Here is a 19,064-nt window from a genome sequence, read left to right as displayed (position 1 = left end):
CTGCTCAATTAGGGGCGTGGCCGTATCAGTATCGCCAAAAATGCGTCCTGCTGCCTCAATCATTCTTGCCACGAAATCTGAAAAAGGCTCCTGAGTCCCTTGTATAATCTTAGTGAGCGGAGTGCTCCCTTCTCCCTTTTTTGACAAGGCTTTCCATGCTCTTACAGCTGTATCGGCTATCTGGCGGTAGGCGCCGTAAGGGTAGTTTGTCTGGGCAGCGGCATAGTGCCCTCGCCCAGTCAGGAGGTCAAATGTCCATTGCTGTTGTTCTGGAATTAAGGCCTGAGCGTTAGCTCTGGCCTGTTCCTGGGCTGCCTCGTGCCACAGCGCTTTCCATTCCAAATATTGACCCATGCTGATGAGCGATGCTTTTGCAACTGTTTCCCAGTCCGCTGGAGTCATGGCAGACAAGGCCAATCTATCCAACTGGGCTAAGGTAAAATTAGCAGTCACTCCATACTTTCTGACTGACTCTGCTAACTCTTTGATTTGATTGTACTCCACAGGTGCATGTAATCGCCCGTTTTCCCCTTCATAAACGGGGAAAGCCAAGTGTAGCTTTCTCTTGACCTTATCAGGGATAAATGAAAAGGTCTTTAGCCCAAGGCTTTCCTCATAAGGAGGCGCCGAAGGGGCAATTGAGGGAAGGTGTAGCCTATAATGAGGCGGATGGACCGTTTGGGATAACCTCATGGCCCTGCCGTTGGCTAATTCTACTTCCTCCTCTGTATCCATTTCTCCTTCCTCTTCTCCTGCAGAAAACTTTTGGCCTTGTGGGCCAATATTCTCCCCCATTTCTACTTCCTTAGAATTCCTGGAGGGTCCTTTTTCCTTAATTTTTTCTCTCACGCGTGCGTCTAACCTCCCACTGCATTCAGTTTCTGATATTCTGTCCTGAATTTCCTCCGCCCTTGCAACAACCGCTTGGCAAGATTCATCTTTTAAGCAATTTTTGATGGAAAATAAGAGAATTGCTAAGATAAGCATCAAGGCCTGTATGAAACCTTCCCAATGCGGAGACAAGTCGAGCTCAAAACCGAAAAATCCAGGAACAGACATTACCTCTCTGACATGCAGACCCTGCAGTTCTGAATCCTTCCTGAATCCAAAGTGAATCCAAGAGATCCCCGTCGGTGCGGTGGTCAGGATTCCTCGGCGTCCCGAGGGCTTCGGCACCAGATGTCCCGCGCTACCGTCTCGCCAGCAAGAACCACACGGAACACTAGGATCCTTCTGCAGAATAGCTTTATGTCTCTTGGGAGCAGAGCATAAGCCAACACGGCCGTGGGGACCCAGATAAGATGGAACCCATCCCTTATAAAGGAAACAGACCCTGCCCTGGACGTGTCATTCCCGGATTGGCTGACTGCTCCCAGTCCCAGGTGAAACCTCGGGAGTAGGCAGGGACGCAGCGGTAGAGAGTTACAAAGCACGTGCGCTGAGATTAAAGGCGTGTGCCGCCACACCTTGGGGTCACAGAGGTCAATCTCTACCTTTGTTCCTAGAAGCAATGGAGAATGTGGTCCGGCCCTCCACAGATGGTGAGGTCTCCAGAAGTTCTTTTATTGTTTGTCTTTTTCTCCATTTCTTAAAAGGAATTTTTCATTTCCTCTTAAAAGGTTTCCATCATCTTCATAAAGTTTTGCTTAAAATAGTTTTCTTCTGCTTCTTCTGGATTAGGATAATCAAGTCTTCCTATTGTGTGACCAGTGGGTTCCAGTGTTATCATGTTGTGTGACCACTGGGTTCTGGTGTTATCATGTTGTGTGAGCACTAGGTTCTGGTGTTATCATGTTGTGTGAGCACTAGGTTCTGGTGTTATCATGTTGTGTGAGCACTAGGTTCTGGTGTTATCATGTTGTGTGAGCACTAGGTTCTGGTGTTATCATGTTGCTTTTCAGATTGTTGGACAAATTATTGCATTGGTGCCTACCCATCTCTTCTTTCAATATATGCAGCAGTGTCTTTGCGTCTTGGTCCAATCCTTGCAGTGGTTTCTGTGCGTTTAAGAAGTGTTCTTGGTCTGCTTTGTACTGTCAATGTCTGTATCTCAGGGAGGCATTGAGGTCTGTCTTAGCCTGCTCTCTTGGTCTACTCTTTGCAGTCATAGCTTGGGCTTTAAAGTTCCTCTCTTGGTCTTCTCTGCAGGAAACTCTTCTACTGACTGGTTAGAGAAATAGAGGTAGGTGAGGGAGATGCCTGGAGTTTTGCACCACTATGGAGGGCCTAGAGAGTGGGGTTTCCCGCCAGGTGACTGGTCACCACCCTCTTGGTCCTCTGTGTATTGTATCAGGCTGTGTTTCAGAGTTCCACTGAGGTTGCAGGAGGATAGGTGAGTTTGGGGGTGGGGTGGGACTTGTAGCTTGCGGGGTCTGGTGGGTGGGCAGGATATTGGGGCAGCCTACCTGCAGGAAACTCTCCTGCTGGCTGGCTAGAGAAGCTGAGGTAGGTGGGGAAGAGGCTGGGGTTTTGCCCCACTGTGGAGGGCCTAGAGAGTGGGGTGTCCTGCCGGATTGCTGGACACTCACCTCTTGGTCCTCCCTGTATTGTCGCAAACTGTGTTTCAGAGTTCCACTGAAGTTGCAAGAGGATAAGTGAGTATGGAGTGGGATGGGTCTTGCAGCTTGCAAGTTCCAGTGGATGGGGTGGGTATTGGGGCAGCCTACCTACAAAGATCTCTCCTGCTGGCTGGCTAGAGAAACTGAGGCAGGTGGGAAAAGGGCCCGGGGTTTTGCCCCACTATAGACGCCTAGAGAGTGGGGTGTCCTGCCTGGTGACTTGTCACTCACCTCTTGGTCCTCTCTGTTTGTAGCAAGCTGGTTTCAGAGTTCCACTGAGGTTGCTGCATCCTGATTTTTAAAAAATCTGTCTCTCACCAACCACACTCAGTCACATCATCTTTGATTTAGACAATCTTTTGATTGTGTAAAATTTTCAGTCTTTTGATTGTGTATGAGAAATTAAATTAAGGAAGAGAAATTAACAACTCTTCCAAAGCAGCTAAGTGCAGGAATTTTCTAGATTTTGATTTTTTTCATCTTGTACAGCTATATCCATCCTAATTAAGTAATAATTATTTTCTTTGTAGATACTTCCTTGTTATCTTCCTGAACTAAAAATATGACTTCTTATAGACTCAGTGATTCTCATTTTCTATTTAAATCCCATTAATGAGTACGCACAGTGGAGAGAGAAGAACATAACCACAGTAAAATGTCAGTTAGTGCATTCTATAAATGGGACTCTGGTTAACAGTGTCGGATCAGCAAGGTCAGTGGTGAGGACTTCTTGTACTGATCCTGTGTGATGGACCTTTAAATTGAGGAACTCCAACACAGAAAAGAAGATAAGGATCTAATTACTACTGACAATAACTGACTAATTTCCCCTGTTTTGATCTTATACATTTGAAAGAAAAGTGATGTTAATTACTTAAACTTAACAAATTCCTTAGATTAATGATTAAATCTACAGTTTTGTTCTCATTTTTTATTGTAAGATAACACACTCACACATGAGCAATAAACTATCTGGCAGAGGGTTAATATCCAAAATATAAAGAACTCAGAAAACTTGGGATACAGATAGGATTTTCAACAGAGTAAGCTCAAATGGCTGAGAAACATTCAAATAAATGTTCAACATCCTTAGATGCCAGGGAAGTGCAAATAAAATCTACTTTGAGATTTTATCATACTCTTGTCAGAATGGCTAAGATCCAAAAACAAGTGAGAGTCCATGCTGACAAGGATATCGTATGTGGGGAGCACCCATCATTGCTGGAGGGAGTGCAAACTTGTACAGCCATTATGGAAATCAGTATGGTGGTTTCTCAGGAAGACAGGAATAGATCTGCTTCAAGATTCAGCTGTACCACTCTTGGGCATATACCCAAGGGATGCTTCAATCTACCACAAAGACATTAGCTCAACCATGTTCATTGCTGCTGTAGTAATAATCGCCAGAAATTGGAAACAATCTAGATTTCCTCAACAGATGAATGAATAAAGAAAATGTGGTTCACTTACACAATGGAACATTCCTCAACTTTTAAAAATGAAATCATGAAATATACAGGTAAACTGATGAAACTAGAAAAAAATCTTTTTAAGTGTTCTGTCCCAGACCCAGAAACACAAATATGGTATAGAATATTAGCAGTTAAGTCAATGATAAACAAGCTACAATTTATATAACCACAGAGATTAGGTATACAGTAAAGGATTAGGTGGACCAGATAGACCTAGGTAGGAAAGGAAAACAGAATAGATAGTTATGGATGGATGGGAGACACCGATATGAAAGGATCAAACCAGGAGCGGGAGGGGAGAGTGGAAGAGGGAAGAGGACAAGGGAAAGAATACAGTGAGAGACAGATAAAATTAAGGGCCATTTTATGGGTGGTAAGGAAACCTAAATACAGTAGAAGCATCCTAAGAATGTACATATATGAAGGCAATCAAAATGAAATCACCAGGAGGTAATTTATTCTACTGGGGCTTTATAGCTCGCTGAGGTCAGCTTCACACCCTTTTATGAGGTCTCACAAGTCCTTTTGAGTGGCTTCTGGACAACATAACCTGCTGGGAATCTCTTGGGTTGACAGCTCTTGGATCCCCATTTTGAACAGTGGTAGTGTTCTAGATTACTTTTCAGAAAGAAGCAATCCTTTTTATGACAGGACATGTAATAATGAAGTGATCAAGATGCAGAGGCTAACATTAGAGCACTTGAATCAGATGGTTGGAGTTGAATACATCCTTTTACATGCTCAAGAGCCCATTCTTTTCATCATTCGGAAGCAACAGCGGCAGTCCCCTGCTCAAGTTATCCCAATGACTGATTACTATATCATTGCTGGAGTCATCTATCAGGCACCAGACTTGGGATCAGTTATAAACTCCAGAGTGCTTACCGCAGTACATGGTATTCAGTCAGCTTTTGATGAAGCTATGTCATACTGTCGCTATCATCCTTCCAAAGGGTATTGGTGGCACTTCAAAGATCATGAAGAGCAAGATAAAGTCAAACCTAAAGCCAAAAGGAAAGAAGAACCAAGCTCTATTTTTCAGAGACAGCGTGTGGATGCGTTACTTGTTGACCTCAGACAAAAGTTCCCACCCAGATTTGTTCAGCAAAAGTCTGGAGAAAAACCTGTCCCAGTGGATCAGACAAAGAAAGAGGCAGAGCCTCTACCAGAAACTGTGAAATCCGAGGAGAAGGAGAGCACGAAGAATGCCCAGCAGACTGTGAGCACTAAAGGTCCCCCTGAGAAACGAATGAGACTTCAGTGAGTAGTGGACACGAAAGAAGCTGGCAAGCTCCTTGTCAGTCACTATACCTCAGCACCGTGGGAGGCTCTCGCGTCTTACAACACTATTGCAGCCCTCTCGTGTGTGGAGCACTTGTTCTTTCCAAAAGGACCTTCTCCCTCCCAGGATTTCTATGTGAATATTTCTTACGTATCTTTTGTAACCTTTCCTCTGCTGGACATGGGCAATGCAGCTAACTCACAGATATACCAATATATATCCTTAAAAACAATAAAGTTATTTGTATATATTCCTCAAAAAAAAATTAAATCACCAAATAATGGGGAGACTGGAAATCTCTTGTCACCAGATAAAGCTTTGGGTACTGGGATTGGGTTTTATCTAATTGAGCTGTTGCCCAAAAGTGCCTTATGGGAATTCCCAAATAAACCAGGTTGTTGCCAAGACTATAGGTTGCTCACCACAAACTGAATCAAGGCCCTGTTGCTGAAGACAACACCTACACACCTCATTGGAGATGGAGATGTCCAACTACTGTCTACAGAGAGCCTTTACCCTTACATGCTAGTGATTTTGGTGCAGAAAGTCACTCTGCTTGCTACCAAAGGAGAAGCCATGAATTTTTATATCTTTATTGGTGTCCTGCCTGAAAGATATGCTGGTGCAATGGTGGCACAAATCTTATAGGAGTAACTGACCAATATCTGATTTGGGCTAAGGGACCTTGAGATGGTACCCATACCCAACACTGCTTGAATGGCAAGAACTTGAGACTACATTCCCCAGAGACCTAGGGTCAAACCAAAAACTACTGTTCTAAAAACAAAACAAAACAAACAAACAAAACAAACAAAAAACAAAAGCAAAAGTAACAATAAAATGACTCCCAATGGCAATGTGTTCTACTCATAGATCAGTGTCTTGTCCAGCCAGGAGCAGAGAAGTTTCCTCCTACAATAGATGGGAAGAAATTCAGAGACCCAAGCCAGGGAGTAGGGAGCCCTCAGCCCTAAATGGGATGCTCTCTGAACCCCATCCCAACCCCAGGACTTAGAGAACCTTACAGAAAGAATGTAAGAGCCAGAGGGGGATTGAGAACATTAAGAAAACAAGGCCCTCTAAATCAAGATGAGCAAAGCTCGTATGAACTCACAGAGGCTGAGGCAGCGTGCACAGGGCCTGCACTGATCTGCACTAGGTTCTTTGTGTATACGTTATAGATTTCAGTTTGTATTTCTATGGGAGTTCATTGTGTGCAAATGAGTGGGTTTCTTCTTCTTGTGCCTTCTCTCAGGTTCTTTTTATTCTGTTGGTTTGTTTTGTCCAATTCCAATGTGTTAGTTTTTGTCTTGTCTTATTATATTTATTATTATCTTCTAGAATACTGTTTTTGTTTTTGTTTTTAATGAGAGACTGAAAGGGAGTAGATCCAGATGGGAGGAGGTGGAAAGAAACTGGGAGGAACAGAGGGAGGACAAAACATAATCAGGATACATTATGTGATAGAGCACTCTATTTTCAATAAAAGGAAAAATACATGTAGTTTAGAATAATTAACATCAAGAGAATTCCAGGCAATACCTATGAGCCTCTTCCTAACCTCATTTTTGTTGGGATCACTTCTTTGTTTTTACTTAGCGTTTGCCACTCTATTTTTCCCATGTTTGGACTTCTTGCAAATACATTGGGCTACTTGCACTCTTCCATGCCTTGCCTAATGTGCTCTTGTGATATTTTTTTGAGATTTATCAACTTTATATGCTCATTCCTTTCCGTGACTGTGCAGTTTTCCATTCCAGGAAAACACCTTAACTGGTTTCTGCATTCTATGATAATAGGTAGTTGTGTTAGTTCTAGATTTAGATTACAATGTCATCTGCTACGGATGGTCTTACCTGCATGCTAGGTATGCAGGTAAGAATAGTGTATGCTATTTTTAGGTGTTATGAAGACACATTGTAAACTACTTAAATTTATTAGAAATTCAGAAGGTCTGGAGATATGGCACAGTTAATGAAGTCTGTGTTTTATAAATGTGGGGACTGAGTTTGACCTGCAGAAATCATGTTTAAAAAATGTCTTCTGTGGTAGCAGGCTTCTAATGCCAGTGTAGGGAGGAAGAGATAAGAGGATCCCTGGGCTAACTGTCCAGTCAGACTTGCCTAATTGATGACTTCTAGGTAGATGAATGACCATCTCAAGGGAGAACAGTATTCCCAAGGATGACACTGATGGTTTTTATTTGGCTTTTAAACACGTGTGCATAAATGTAGATGAAGTGTAAAAATGTTCAGTCAGTAAAATACTTGCTTCACAAGCTTGAAAACTTGATCCTGATATCCAAATCCAGGTACGACGCTAGGCACAGTGGTACACACTTGCAAATCAGCCATAGTGTGGCAGGCAGACCTTTGGAAGCTCTCTGGCCAGTTAGTTTGGCCTATGGGGTAAAGTCCCAGGCCTTATAGAAGGCACCTGAGAAATGGCACCAAAAGTTGTCTTCCGACTTCCACACACTTGTGCAAAAATGTCCACATGTACACCCATATCTTCCTATGATTTTCTTTCTCTCTCATGCATGCATAAACACACAAACTTCAGATAATTGTGATAACCATGCTTCAAATACCCGATTGCAGTATTTGATTTGGGTCTATTGCACACAGAAGGAGACTAATTAATAAAACTTTACCTTGAAAAGTTTTATTTCATATCCAGGCTGCCAGGTGGACATCTAAGAGGACTGTTTGTTCTGTACACAGAGCCTTGCCAGATAATGCGAAACTGAGCTTTAAAGCTGTTTTCCAGTGTATACCCCACCCCACAGTGGTGTGAGGGGTCCCCTCTGTGTGCTGTGATTATCACAAATGAGTAAAAAAACTGCCTTGGCCTGTTGATAGGGCAGAACTTAGGTAGGCAGGGAAGACAGAACTGAATGCTGGGAGAAAGATGGGCAGAGTCAGAGAGACACCATGGAGCCGTCAGAGTCAGACATGCCAAATCTTTGCCGGTAAGCCACTGCCATGTGGCAATAAACAGACTAATAGAAATGGGTTAAATTAATATAAGAGTTAGCCAATAAGAAGCTAGAGATAATGGGCCAAGCAGTGATTTAATTAATATGGTTTCTGTGTGGTTATTTTGGGGCTAAGCTAGCCAGGGTGGCCGGGAACCACAGGACCTGAGCATTGCATGGCTGACCCCTGCACAAAGTCTGAAACAAGACATCCAAACTCGGTGTCTTCTGCAACAGATCTCTCTTACCTTCAAGTTCTGAATGCTACCAATCTGACCCTGAGATATTAGCGGTCTTAATTTCTCCTCAGGGATCTCTTCCCTCTGCAGGTGTCTTTAAATTTGATCTCCTCTTGGATTAGAGTCCATTCTAGTAATCTTACCTTCATTTGAGGACTTCTGTCAGGATTCTGTTCCTTATAAAATCATATTTAGTGACACTGGTTAGGACTCCAGTGTGTCAATTTTGGAACTAAGGAATACAACTTGACCTATTAAAGATACTGTTTTTTGCATGTCAGTATTTTCAAATCTCGGAGAAATCTCTTGCTACCAAATTTCAGTTTTAATTTTATTTATCAAAGAGTTTGAAAATGTTTCCTACATACTTTTCTGTTTGATAAACTGTAGACAAAACAATGCAAAACACTGACTAGGGCAGACAAGATAGGACAGCAGATTAAGGGCACTTACCAACAAGTCTGATGACCTGAAATCCATTTGGGGCACCCATATAGTTGAAGGAGGGAACGGAGTCCTGCAAACTGTCTCTGACATCCACACCAATGCTGTGACACACATACAAACACATATAAATAAATACATACATACACAAGCATATATAAGCACATATAAAAATAGGAATGAAAAGCGGATCTAACTGCTTACCTCTCCGCTCCAGTGCCTGCCTTGTTCCCAATCCCCGCCCTGTGTCTCTACATGCTGTTTTAATCCTGCCCTCTTTGGACTCCTTTTCACATTATAAACTTTTGTTTACTTGGTGTTGCAGTTATGGTCTCTAATCTGTGGCTTTACTTATTTAAAACATACTAAATGTGAGCACCCAGGAAGCAGAGGTGAGCAGGAGTCCGAGATCAGCCTGTAGCAGACAGAGAACTTCGAGTCAACCAGGGTGACAGAGACAGAAATCAAAACACAAAGAAACTTATGAGTGTAGCCCACCCAGTTTCGCGATTTCACCCCCTCTAGCTGATTTTTTTTATGTGTTTGTCTTGTGTTATTACTCTCCCCTGCTCTGAGATGTGAAGAGTTCTTTCTTTCCCTGCTCAGAGGTATGATTTATTTTCTCTATATTGTTTTCCAGAATCTTGGTGTTTTGCTTTTCTCATTTAAGCAGTTTTTATGCCTGGATTTTTTTTTTTTTTAGTTTATTTTATTAGGTGTAAAATTTTGATTTTTTTTTCAATAAAGAAAACCAATTTTGTCAGCAGTGCTTACTGAAAGCTCTATTCTTTATCTAAAGCCCTGTAGCAGTATCCTTGCTGTACATGAAATGTGCAGGTGTTGCCTCCCAGTGCATTCTGCTCCACTCTGCTTTGCTGTCCATCCTCCGCCCTACAGAAGCTCCATCCTGAGCGCCCCCTGCAGGACGAGTCTGGATAACTTGTTCTTTTCATTCAAAGACGTTCCCAGTTCCTATTGGTAACTACATTTCCTAGTTTTCAATAGTTTCTTTTAATGGAATATGTTCCTCTCTATTTCTGGATGGGAAACGACTTGTTTATAAAATACCCTGATAGACAGATCTCTGGGTCAAACAATAATCAATCACATTGTGTCAGGATTTATTTAATACATTACTACCGAGAAATCTCTGTGTTCCCTTGAAAATGCAAAATGAAGAGATGTCACAGAAAAAGGAAGAAAAAATGATAAAGCCTCTGTCGTTCGTCTGGAACTTACTTTAAGCAGTGAGGCAAACGTCTGGTCATAATGTGCTGAGGTTGAATTGAGCGAACTTTTTATACAATGATTTAGTTACATCAGGAGATTCCATTGTAAGGTTAGCTGAGCATTGGATTGCAAGTTAAAAGACTTAAGCACACAAACAGATTCAAGAAATCAAGTTTAAAATAGGTCTGTGCACTCCCACAAACAGATGCTTCTTTTGTTTCAACTATGGACATGTGCATACCGTGTAAAGACCAACCGAGAGTTGTTCTAAGACTGATTTATGGGAGTCCCATACTTGGATGTGTATGTAGGTGGTCCTCACAAAGTGAATTCCTGACAGGCCTTTTTACAGAGCAGAATGGGTGAGTGGTATTCCCAATATGTTCTTGAAAAAGTAAAACAAACAAACAGACACACAAACACACACACCGACTAATGCTAAATTTACTAAGCAAACATGCTTTCATTTCTCAGGGAGTAAGTTATGTCACAGGGCGGTAGTGGCACATGCTTTTAATCCCAGCACTTGGGAGGCAGGGGCAGGCAGAACTCTGAGTTTGAGGCCAGCCTGGCCTACAAGAGCTAGTTCCAAAACAGTCTCTAAAGCAACGCAGAGAAACTTTGTCTCAAAAAACCAAAAACCAACCAAACAAACAAACAAAAAAACAAAAAAATTGATGTGTCAAAGGGCACATGTGCTTTTAGCTTTATAATAAATTATAAATGTACTTTCCATAGTGGCTAGACCATTTTGCATCCCACCAGCCTGTGAGCACTAGGTAGTATGCTATCTCATCAGATTGGCATAGTAAGGACTTTTAATTAACCACTTGATGACTAATTATGTTGAGGCTCTTTCTGTGTATGTATGGGGCACCTGAATATTTATTTGTTTTTAAAGATTTATTTTTATTTTATGTGTATGAGTGCTTGCCTGCATGCTTGTGTGTGCTCTACGGCTGTGTCTTGTGTACACTGAGGCCAGCAGAGATGGTCAGACTCCCTAGAAATGAGTTAGAGAGAGTCGTGCACCACCACGTGCTGGGAATCAAACCTGGGTCCTCTGGAAGAACCACCAGTCCCCTTAACTGGTGAGCCATCCCTGCGTATTTGGATTATAATCTTATGCTATATATTATACTCTCCGTGTTATTGAGCTCTGTTTGTAATCTGTAGAGAACTCATTACTGGGTAAATGATTTGTGAATATTTTCTCTGTAGTGCTTTGTTTTGCTCTGCCCGTATTCATCTTCTTGTGTGTTTGTCAAAGAGCAGAAGGTTCTAATTGTTTTTTGAGACAGAGTCTCACTATGTAGCCCATGGTGTCCTCCAACTGACAGAGATTGACCTTTCTCTGCCTCCTGAGTGCTGGGACTAGAAAAGTACACTACCATGTTTGACTAGAAGGTTCCATTTTTAATGAAACAAAACTTACAAATTTTGAAAGGGTTCATATTTTTCAAATCTTATCAAAATCTTTGTGTAAGCAAAGATCACAAAATAATCTCATGGTTTCTTCCAGTTTTATTTCTTATGTTAAAGCCTTTCAACATCTTTATACTTATTTTTCATTTTCATTTTTCATCATTTATAATTGTTTATATATGAATAGCTGTAAAGACCTTCATAATTTATTTTTTGGGCTTTAAAGTGGCAAAATTTGTCTATACCATTTAGATTTCTTTTATATTTCATTCAGGAATACATTTCTTCTTTAACTTCATAATGCAGGCTTTTCAATTTTTGATAAGTATCATTTATTTGTAATTGCATATATTTATAACTGTTCATATTATTTCAATTTTCATTCTAGGAAAGGCACAACGTCAGTTTTATTTGCTTTTTGAATATTGTCTGAGTTTGGCTGCTGTCTTTCGTGGTGACTGGTGGAATTGATCTGTTAACCAAGATAGACACAACAAAGCTACATCTGTCCAAGGGAGGTGTGCTTTTGACTTCCGTGTGAGGAAACCACCGTTGTCTTGGTACCCACAGGTTTACATTATCCTCCCTGGATCCAATGATCCTACAGAGATACTTTGGCCTGTGGATAGCTGCTAACTTCTTGTTCCTGTATGAGACATCAGCAAGACGGCTTCCTCTTTTGATACTTACTGCTCTTGACCGAGTGTTTGTTTGAGAAATAGTAATTAGGACTGCACACAGCTTAAAACATCTTGTGCACCAGAAGGCTGTGTTGATGGACGGAAGACCACTCAGCGCACAATCAAGCTTTTATTCAGGCTATTTAATTCATGTAAGGACACTAGAGCATCTATCTATTGGTTCCCTTAGGAGAATGCTCTGAGGGCAGGCCTCTCCTCAGCAGGATGCTGCCCTGGCATTTCCACCAGACATTGCTTTCTCCATGTCTCCTTTCTTCCTGGATAATAGGTGCTGCACATGCATTGGCCTACACTTGGCGGGGAACTCCCCTAATCTCTTCTTTTCATCCCAAACTTTTACTGAAGCATGGAACTTTTTCCAGCTCTGGATTAAGTCTAGTATGAGAGTACATAGTGTCCCGTTTCTTAGAAAAGGTACTTGCTAGTCCTTACTTTCAGCTGCAGTTCCGTCCACTGCTAAAAGAAGGAAAATGACACCTGCCCACTAATACTCCTGCTTACTAAAGTGACTGTGTACTCATTAGTTGAACTTTCCCAGAATATATTACTTCAGGGAATCATTAATATTTCATAATTCTGGATGTTTATAATATCTTTTAAGAGAAATGATTTCTTTGTATATGAGAATTTTACAATCTGTAAGCTGGCACAATGGTTCAGTAAGTAGAAACACTAGCTATCAAGTCTGAGGATTTGAGTTCGATCCCTAGAACCTATCTACTTAGCACAAAGAGAATACTAACTCCCACAAGATGTTCTCTGACCCCTACATGTGTGCTATGAAACATGCCTACTTATTCACATACACACATACACAATAGATTAAATACAATAATTAAATACTGAACCTTATAGCTAGTTAAAATTCTGTTTGAGCCAAAGAATATTTATTGGCATAAATAAATAAATAAATATTACGTTTATCGTAATAATACGATACAACAATAATAAGACGATAGTTATACATTTTCTGTTAAATGTATGCCAAGAATAAGGCTAAGTAGCAATCTGATTCCTCCTATAGGATGATAGATATGACAACACTCTTTGGCAATATCTACATTTGAAAGAAAAAACTGAACAAATTTTCATTTCCTAGTATTGATATATTTCCTTTTGCAGCCCACATATGGTAAACATGTTTCAATGTCAGTACCTCAAGATCTCCATTGATTTTTTTCCATTACATATACTTTAAGAAAATGAAGAATATACAAATTTTAAACATTATACATGGAATTATACATTGGTTAAAGATACAGACAGGTAGAACAGACAAATATTTTATATACTTTCTTAGAGTTTGTAATGGATTTATGTTGTATGAATTTGAACAAAACTGCAAAGAGAACATAACAGCAGCACTTATTTAGTTATTTTATTAAAACTTTTTGTCAAATAAATAATTTCATGTCGTTTATCAGTGAATTTAAAAATGTAGAGTATTTCTCTTTTAGCCCAAAGAAAACAACTGTGGAAAGAGTAATAGCTACACCCACACGAACACCATGTGCCAGAGTTGTGAAGTCTCCTATGTGGCCAGCAAATGTATCATGCTCTGGGGAGCAACTAATTGGTCAAGAGCAAATGCACACTGCAGTGAGGTCCTGTGAGACTGCACTGGAGCTGCAGAATTCCTCTTTCCTACTGACACAACAGCCATGTGACATTGTGCGACACATCCCTCCCATGCTCCCCGAGATGCTGGGAAGCAGCCCCACCTCCCTGACAGTCCCATGAAAGCACAGAGAGGTGATTCTGGGAAGCACCTGGTAATCTATAATAATTATGGATGGTTGTGTAGTTGGATTATGGATTTACTCGACTTTTATTGCTCTTCTAGAGTGCACTCCTTATATGAAAGTTGATAATGATATAGCTAGATTTTAGGAATAAGTTCTGGCATTCCATGTCATAGTAGGCTGAAATAGTCTCAAAATAGGAGAATTTTGAGTGTGGTTGGATAAACAAACACCAAGGGGCTGAGATGATGGCTCTGAGGGCAAGAGTGCTTGCTCTGCAAGTGTTGAGGAACTGACTTTTACTCTTCAGCACCTGTGAAAAGGTCAGGTATCACCATTTGTGTCTAACCTCAGCATCCAGAGAGGAGACCGGTGGCTCCCCGAGTTATCCAGCCAGCCTTGCCAAAACGGTCAGGTTCCAGTCCAGTGAGAGACCCTGCCGCAAGACAATATGGTGGGGCATGATCGATGAAGACACCGGCCTTCTGCTCTGGCACCCACTTGTGGACATGGGTGTGCATACACACACACACACACACACACACACACACACACATGCACACAAATGATAAAAGGTTTGGAAGATGGTTGTATCAACCATCCTAAATCTATCAGTATCCAATTTCTACAAGACTAAAAATGTAATATTGTACCTCATAAACATATACAAATAGTATTCATTTTTGCTAATTAAAAATAGAACTTTGTATGCCATTATACAAATAACAGCCTCATTTGTCCCATGTCCACTGCATCATTTTAATTGTACCAAGAGGTCGGGTTGAATGATTAATTTGTACCACTGATGTTTGCACCAGACACTGATATTTGTACATGACACAGTAATATTTCATTGCATTTTCAGTACATAGCCTCAGTGCTGAGATGGTCCTGTTTAGTACTGGAACTCTGTAATCAAGGTAGGACTACTAAAGTCCACATTTGTTCTCAACATTGCACAGGGACTCTTGCTTGTTTAGCCACATCATGGAAGACACGGGATGATATAGCCAAATCCTTGCTTCACAAAATGTTTAAGTATTATGGAGACATGGATTATAATAGAGTATTTTGTATTCTGATATTGTTATTCAAACTTGAGAATAATTAGTGATAGCCTATTATGTCAGGGAGCTGTAATTTAAGTGGGTTTTGTAAAACTGAGAAACCACTGTTGACATTTCAGGCAAAGTATAAATTTCAGTGGAAAATAAATCTGCTACAGTAGAAACAAAAGTTATTTTCCTTCTAAAAACTAAAAATAAATAAAATTACACATATATTGGTAGCATTCTTTTCTTGTGCAATGTCAGCCTCTGCTTTTACAAAGCACTGTACAGCTTTGCACCTGTATGGCGCCTTCTAAATGTGTGCTTTTCATTCAATCAATATTCACGTATACAACGACTACAAACGTGAGAGTATCTGTTATAGTTTTATAGCATAGTCACTACAGTTTGGGAACTCAGCCTATTCAATTTAATTATCTTTTGATATTCAGACTATTCTGGAATTTGGGGATGGAGCACTGGCTCAGCTGTTAATAGTATTTACTGGTTTTTTTGGAAGTCTTGAGTTTGGTCCCCAGCTTTCACATGAGGTTGATCACAATCACCTTTAACTCCAACCCCAGAGGATGCAGCACCCTCTTCTGTTTCTTGTGGGCACTTGTATACATGTGCACATACATACACTAAGACACACACATACACATGATTTAAAAAAAAATCCTAAAAGGGACATTCTAAAGTTTATACAAATAATGATACAATTTGGAAATAACAGATCTCCCAAACATGCTTGGTTAAATGATTTTCCACTTTAAGGGGAACAGAATAACTTTTATTCACTGAAGATTATCTTCTTTGAAAGTCTAAAAGTGTATCTTACATATGAGCTTTATGGGCAAAAATAATATCATATTTAGTTACTGTTCAATGTTTAATTTCACATGAAATCAGCACAGATAGTTTGTGAGACTAATACTCAGTAGTCCTAGTACTTAAAAGTGTCCACATAACCCCAAGAGTTGTTAAGAGAGCAGGACTAAAGGAGGTCAGAAAGGCAACTGCATACTCTGATCAGTGTGCATCTGTGGAATGCTCTCCATGTGCCAGCGGCTTGTGAAGAACTGCAAACAAGCTGGGACTCCTGTCTTTTGGAACTATACCCTACTGTATAGTTGAAGCTAGTGTGATAAGCATTTGGGGTGGGCAGGGAGTAGAAATGGCTCTGGGGTCTGGAAACAGCCCTGGTGTAGGTTTCAGTTTCCACTGCTGGTCCCTAATTCGGCCACCACTGTACCAAATCAGCCTTCAACTGTTGACTCCCAGCTGCTCATTCTGCCTCCTGCCCCTTGTAACTACGGAATGAGCATCTTTTAGGGCCTATTTGTCACACAGGGTAAAATCTAAGTTCTGAGCATCTACAACTGCTCAGCTTTTCTTTCAACCCATTGCCTAGGCACCCTGTCCCATCAAACCATTCTGAACAGTGTGAGTTCTAAGAATGTATTGTCTTACCTTCAACTTTTCATCCTGCATTCCTTCTTTCTAGAATATTTGCTTCATTTTGCTGAGCCTTTACCTGGCTAACTCATGCACATCTTGCAGTCTTCATTTCCTTCTCTCTATTCACACCAGTCACGGCTTGTTCCTGTTCCTTCCCTTTACCACCTCCTTTCCAGTCCTCCTACCATTACATTCTGAAAATTTCTGTGGTTACTTTTAATCTTACTTATTAAAGCAAGCGGGCAATATCAAGGATCTAACATTCCTTCACAGGTGGTGAATTCGAAGCCAAGAGTATTTTAACTACTTGCTTAAAAATTCTATACTTGTAAGTCACAAAACTAAGATCGAAGAAAAATTTCATGACCTTTTCCCAGGTGAAGGGTATGCTAATAACCATACATGCTTGTTCAAAACGACATCACCTTGAGGAGACTGGGTATACTCAAAGTAGCTTGGCTGAGGCCTCAAAGTAACATGACTTGAAAGTGTTCACTCAGATTCACTTTGTTTTATTTTTTCTCCTCTCCACCTGTTCCTCTCAGACTTCTTAAATCACTGGCTACTAGGAGTGAAGCGATGACGTAACAGTTTCATTTGATTTCCAAGGCACGGGATTTGAGAAATAACTGGGAAGTGAACGAAGCAATGTATCATAACGGGCTGTTTTAATACTTTATTAATTGTCTGAGCATGCCTCCTCTCCCAGTTCCTCTCAAACACAATCCCTCTTCCATATGAACCAAAATAACTCACCTGGTCTGTCTGTGTAGGTGTGTGGGAATCCTGCACTGTGCTTCACCTACCAGGGTCGCGCCCTTAAAGAGTACTGCCTTTCCCTTCCCCAGCAGCTACCCATTGCCAATAGCTCCTCAGCTACAGAAGACTGCAAGCCCACCTCCCACCTCCATAAAGGGATTTGGCCTGGCTTGAACTTGAGACTGTCTTGTGCATTCTGTCACCATTGCTCTGATTCCGTGTGTGCCTTGCTGTGGCCGAAAGTGTTTCCCGGTAGTTGCCTACCACTTCTGAGTCCTACAATCTAAAGTTTCCTGATAGGTATATGGTGAATCCTGAACATATGTTCCTACTCCTCTCATTTCCTATGTTTTTCCCCTCTCTTTCACAATAATCGCCTTTATTTCCATGGACAATTTTGTTTCTATTTTCATTTAATATAACATGGATAGAACCACTAACAAGGATAAAACATACGATGCCATTCTTTCTGAGAGAGGCTAATGGGATCTCCAGTTGTGCCAATTTTTCCATAAATTACATAACTGCATTCTTCTTTATGATCAAGAATTTTCTATTATATAATCTCTATCTATCTATCTATCTATCTATCTATCTATCTATCTATCTATCTATCTATCTCTGTCTTTATCTATTTCTCCGTAGTTGGAGATCTACATTGGTACCCTATCTTAGCTACTGTGATGTGGAAGTGTTTGTGTGGTGTGCTAACCTTAGAGCTCTTCAGATACCCCAGAAATGGGATAACTGGGCTGTGTATCATTTGTATCAGAAAATACTTCATTTAAAAAGTATTGTACAAAGCTATAGGAAATTCACTAAGATAATGACAAAGCAGCAGTATAGTGGGGACCTTATAATGCTGCCCTCTATGATAACCGTCTCGTTCAGCTTTCCTGTCATTCTTTATAGACAAAGAATTGCGAGTAACTCTGCACACATGGGTATCATGCAGTTGGTCAGTACGTTGAGAAAAGGATGACACTAAACAACCCAGCCTTGAAACTGAAGCTAATAATGAATTGTAGAATTGTGTCATAATTACAGTGTGTTTACACACAGCTTAGTGGGTAAAGAAGGCCTGGCAGAGGTGGAAGCTCCCACCGTTCTATAGCTTGGGAAATTCACCTGAGCGGCCATGATGGTCCTGCAGTGTCCGGCTAGTAAAGGAGTTACTGTTGTGGAAAAGATCACGAATGAGGGGCCTCATTAGATCCCAAGAGTGCGAACCAATCAAGCACACAATTCACTCCCATTTCGGAGTAACCCCAAGTTTATTTTGTTGAGGACAGAGCTTTTTCTTTTAGATAAATGCTTCTCAAGTCAGCAGCCATTATAGTTATAAAACCACAACAGTTACAGGGGCCAAAGGAATAACAGAGAGAACCAGTTGTTAGAGGAAGGAGGAGAACTTTTTAATAGCATGGTAATATCCATTCTTGATTGCTTTTCTGGTCATAGACATCTTTATTTCCTACACGTACTTCGCGTCATTGATCATGGTCAGGAGAGCAGAATATTTGGGCAGATATTGAATACATTTTTAAAACCACTGAAATTGCTCAATATTTTTAATATTTCTCTATTCTGTTTCATCCAATAATAACCATCTGTGAAATACACTGCTATCTAACTTAAGGGAAAAATATAGATATTTTTTTCTCTCTGCTCTTTAAAATTCTCTATTGAGGATCTATGTTTGCAGCACAAAGTTAGACTCTAACT

General features: G+C 40.7%; 1 protein-coding gene and 1 pseudogene across 2 annotated transcripts in view; both read left to right on the top strand.

Moving 5' to 3' along the window:
• The window catches only part of Trpc6 (transient receptor potential cation channel subfamily C member 6), a 115,784-nt gene that overhangs the window by 30,650 nt on the left and 66,070 nt on the right, over positions 1-19,064 (top strand). The window lies entirely within an intron of this gene.
• On the top strand, positions 4,568-5,535 carry LOC125399765 (mediator of RNA polymerase II transcription subunit 6 pseudogene; annotated as a pseudogene).

Source organism: Myodes glareolus, chromosome 4 (assembly GCF_982192425.1).
Source record: "Myodes glareolus chromosome 4, mMyoGla1.1, whole genome shotgun sequence".
Classification (NCBI taxonomy): Eukaryota; Metazoa; Chordata; class Mammalia; order Rodentia; family Cricetidae; genus Myodes; species Myodes glareolus.
This window is presented reverse-complemented; position numbering and strand designations above follow the sequence as displayed.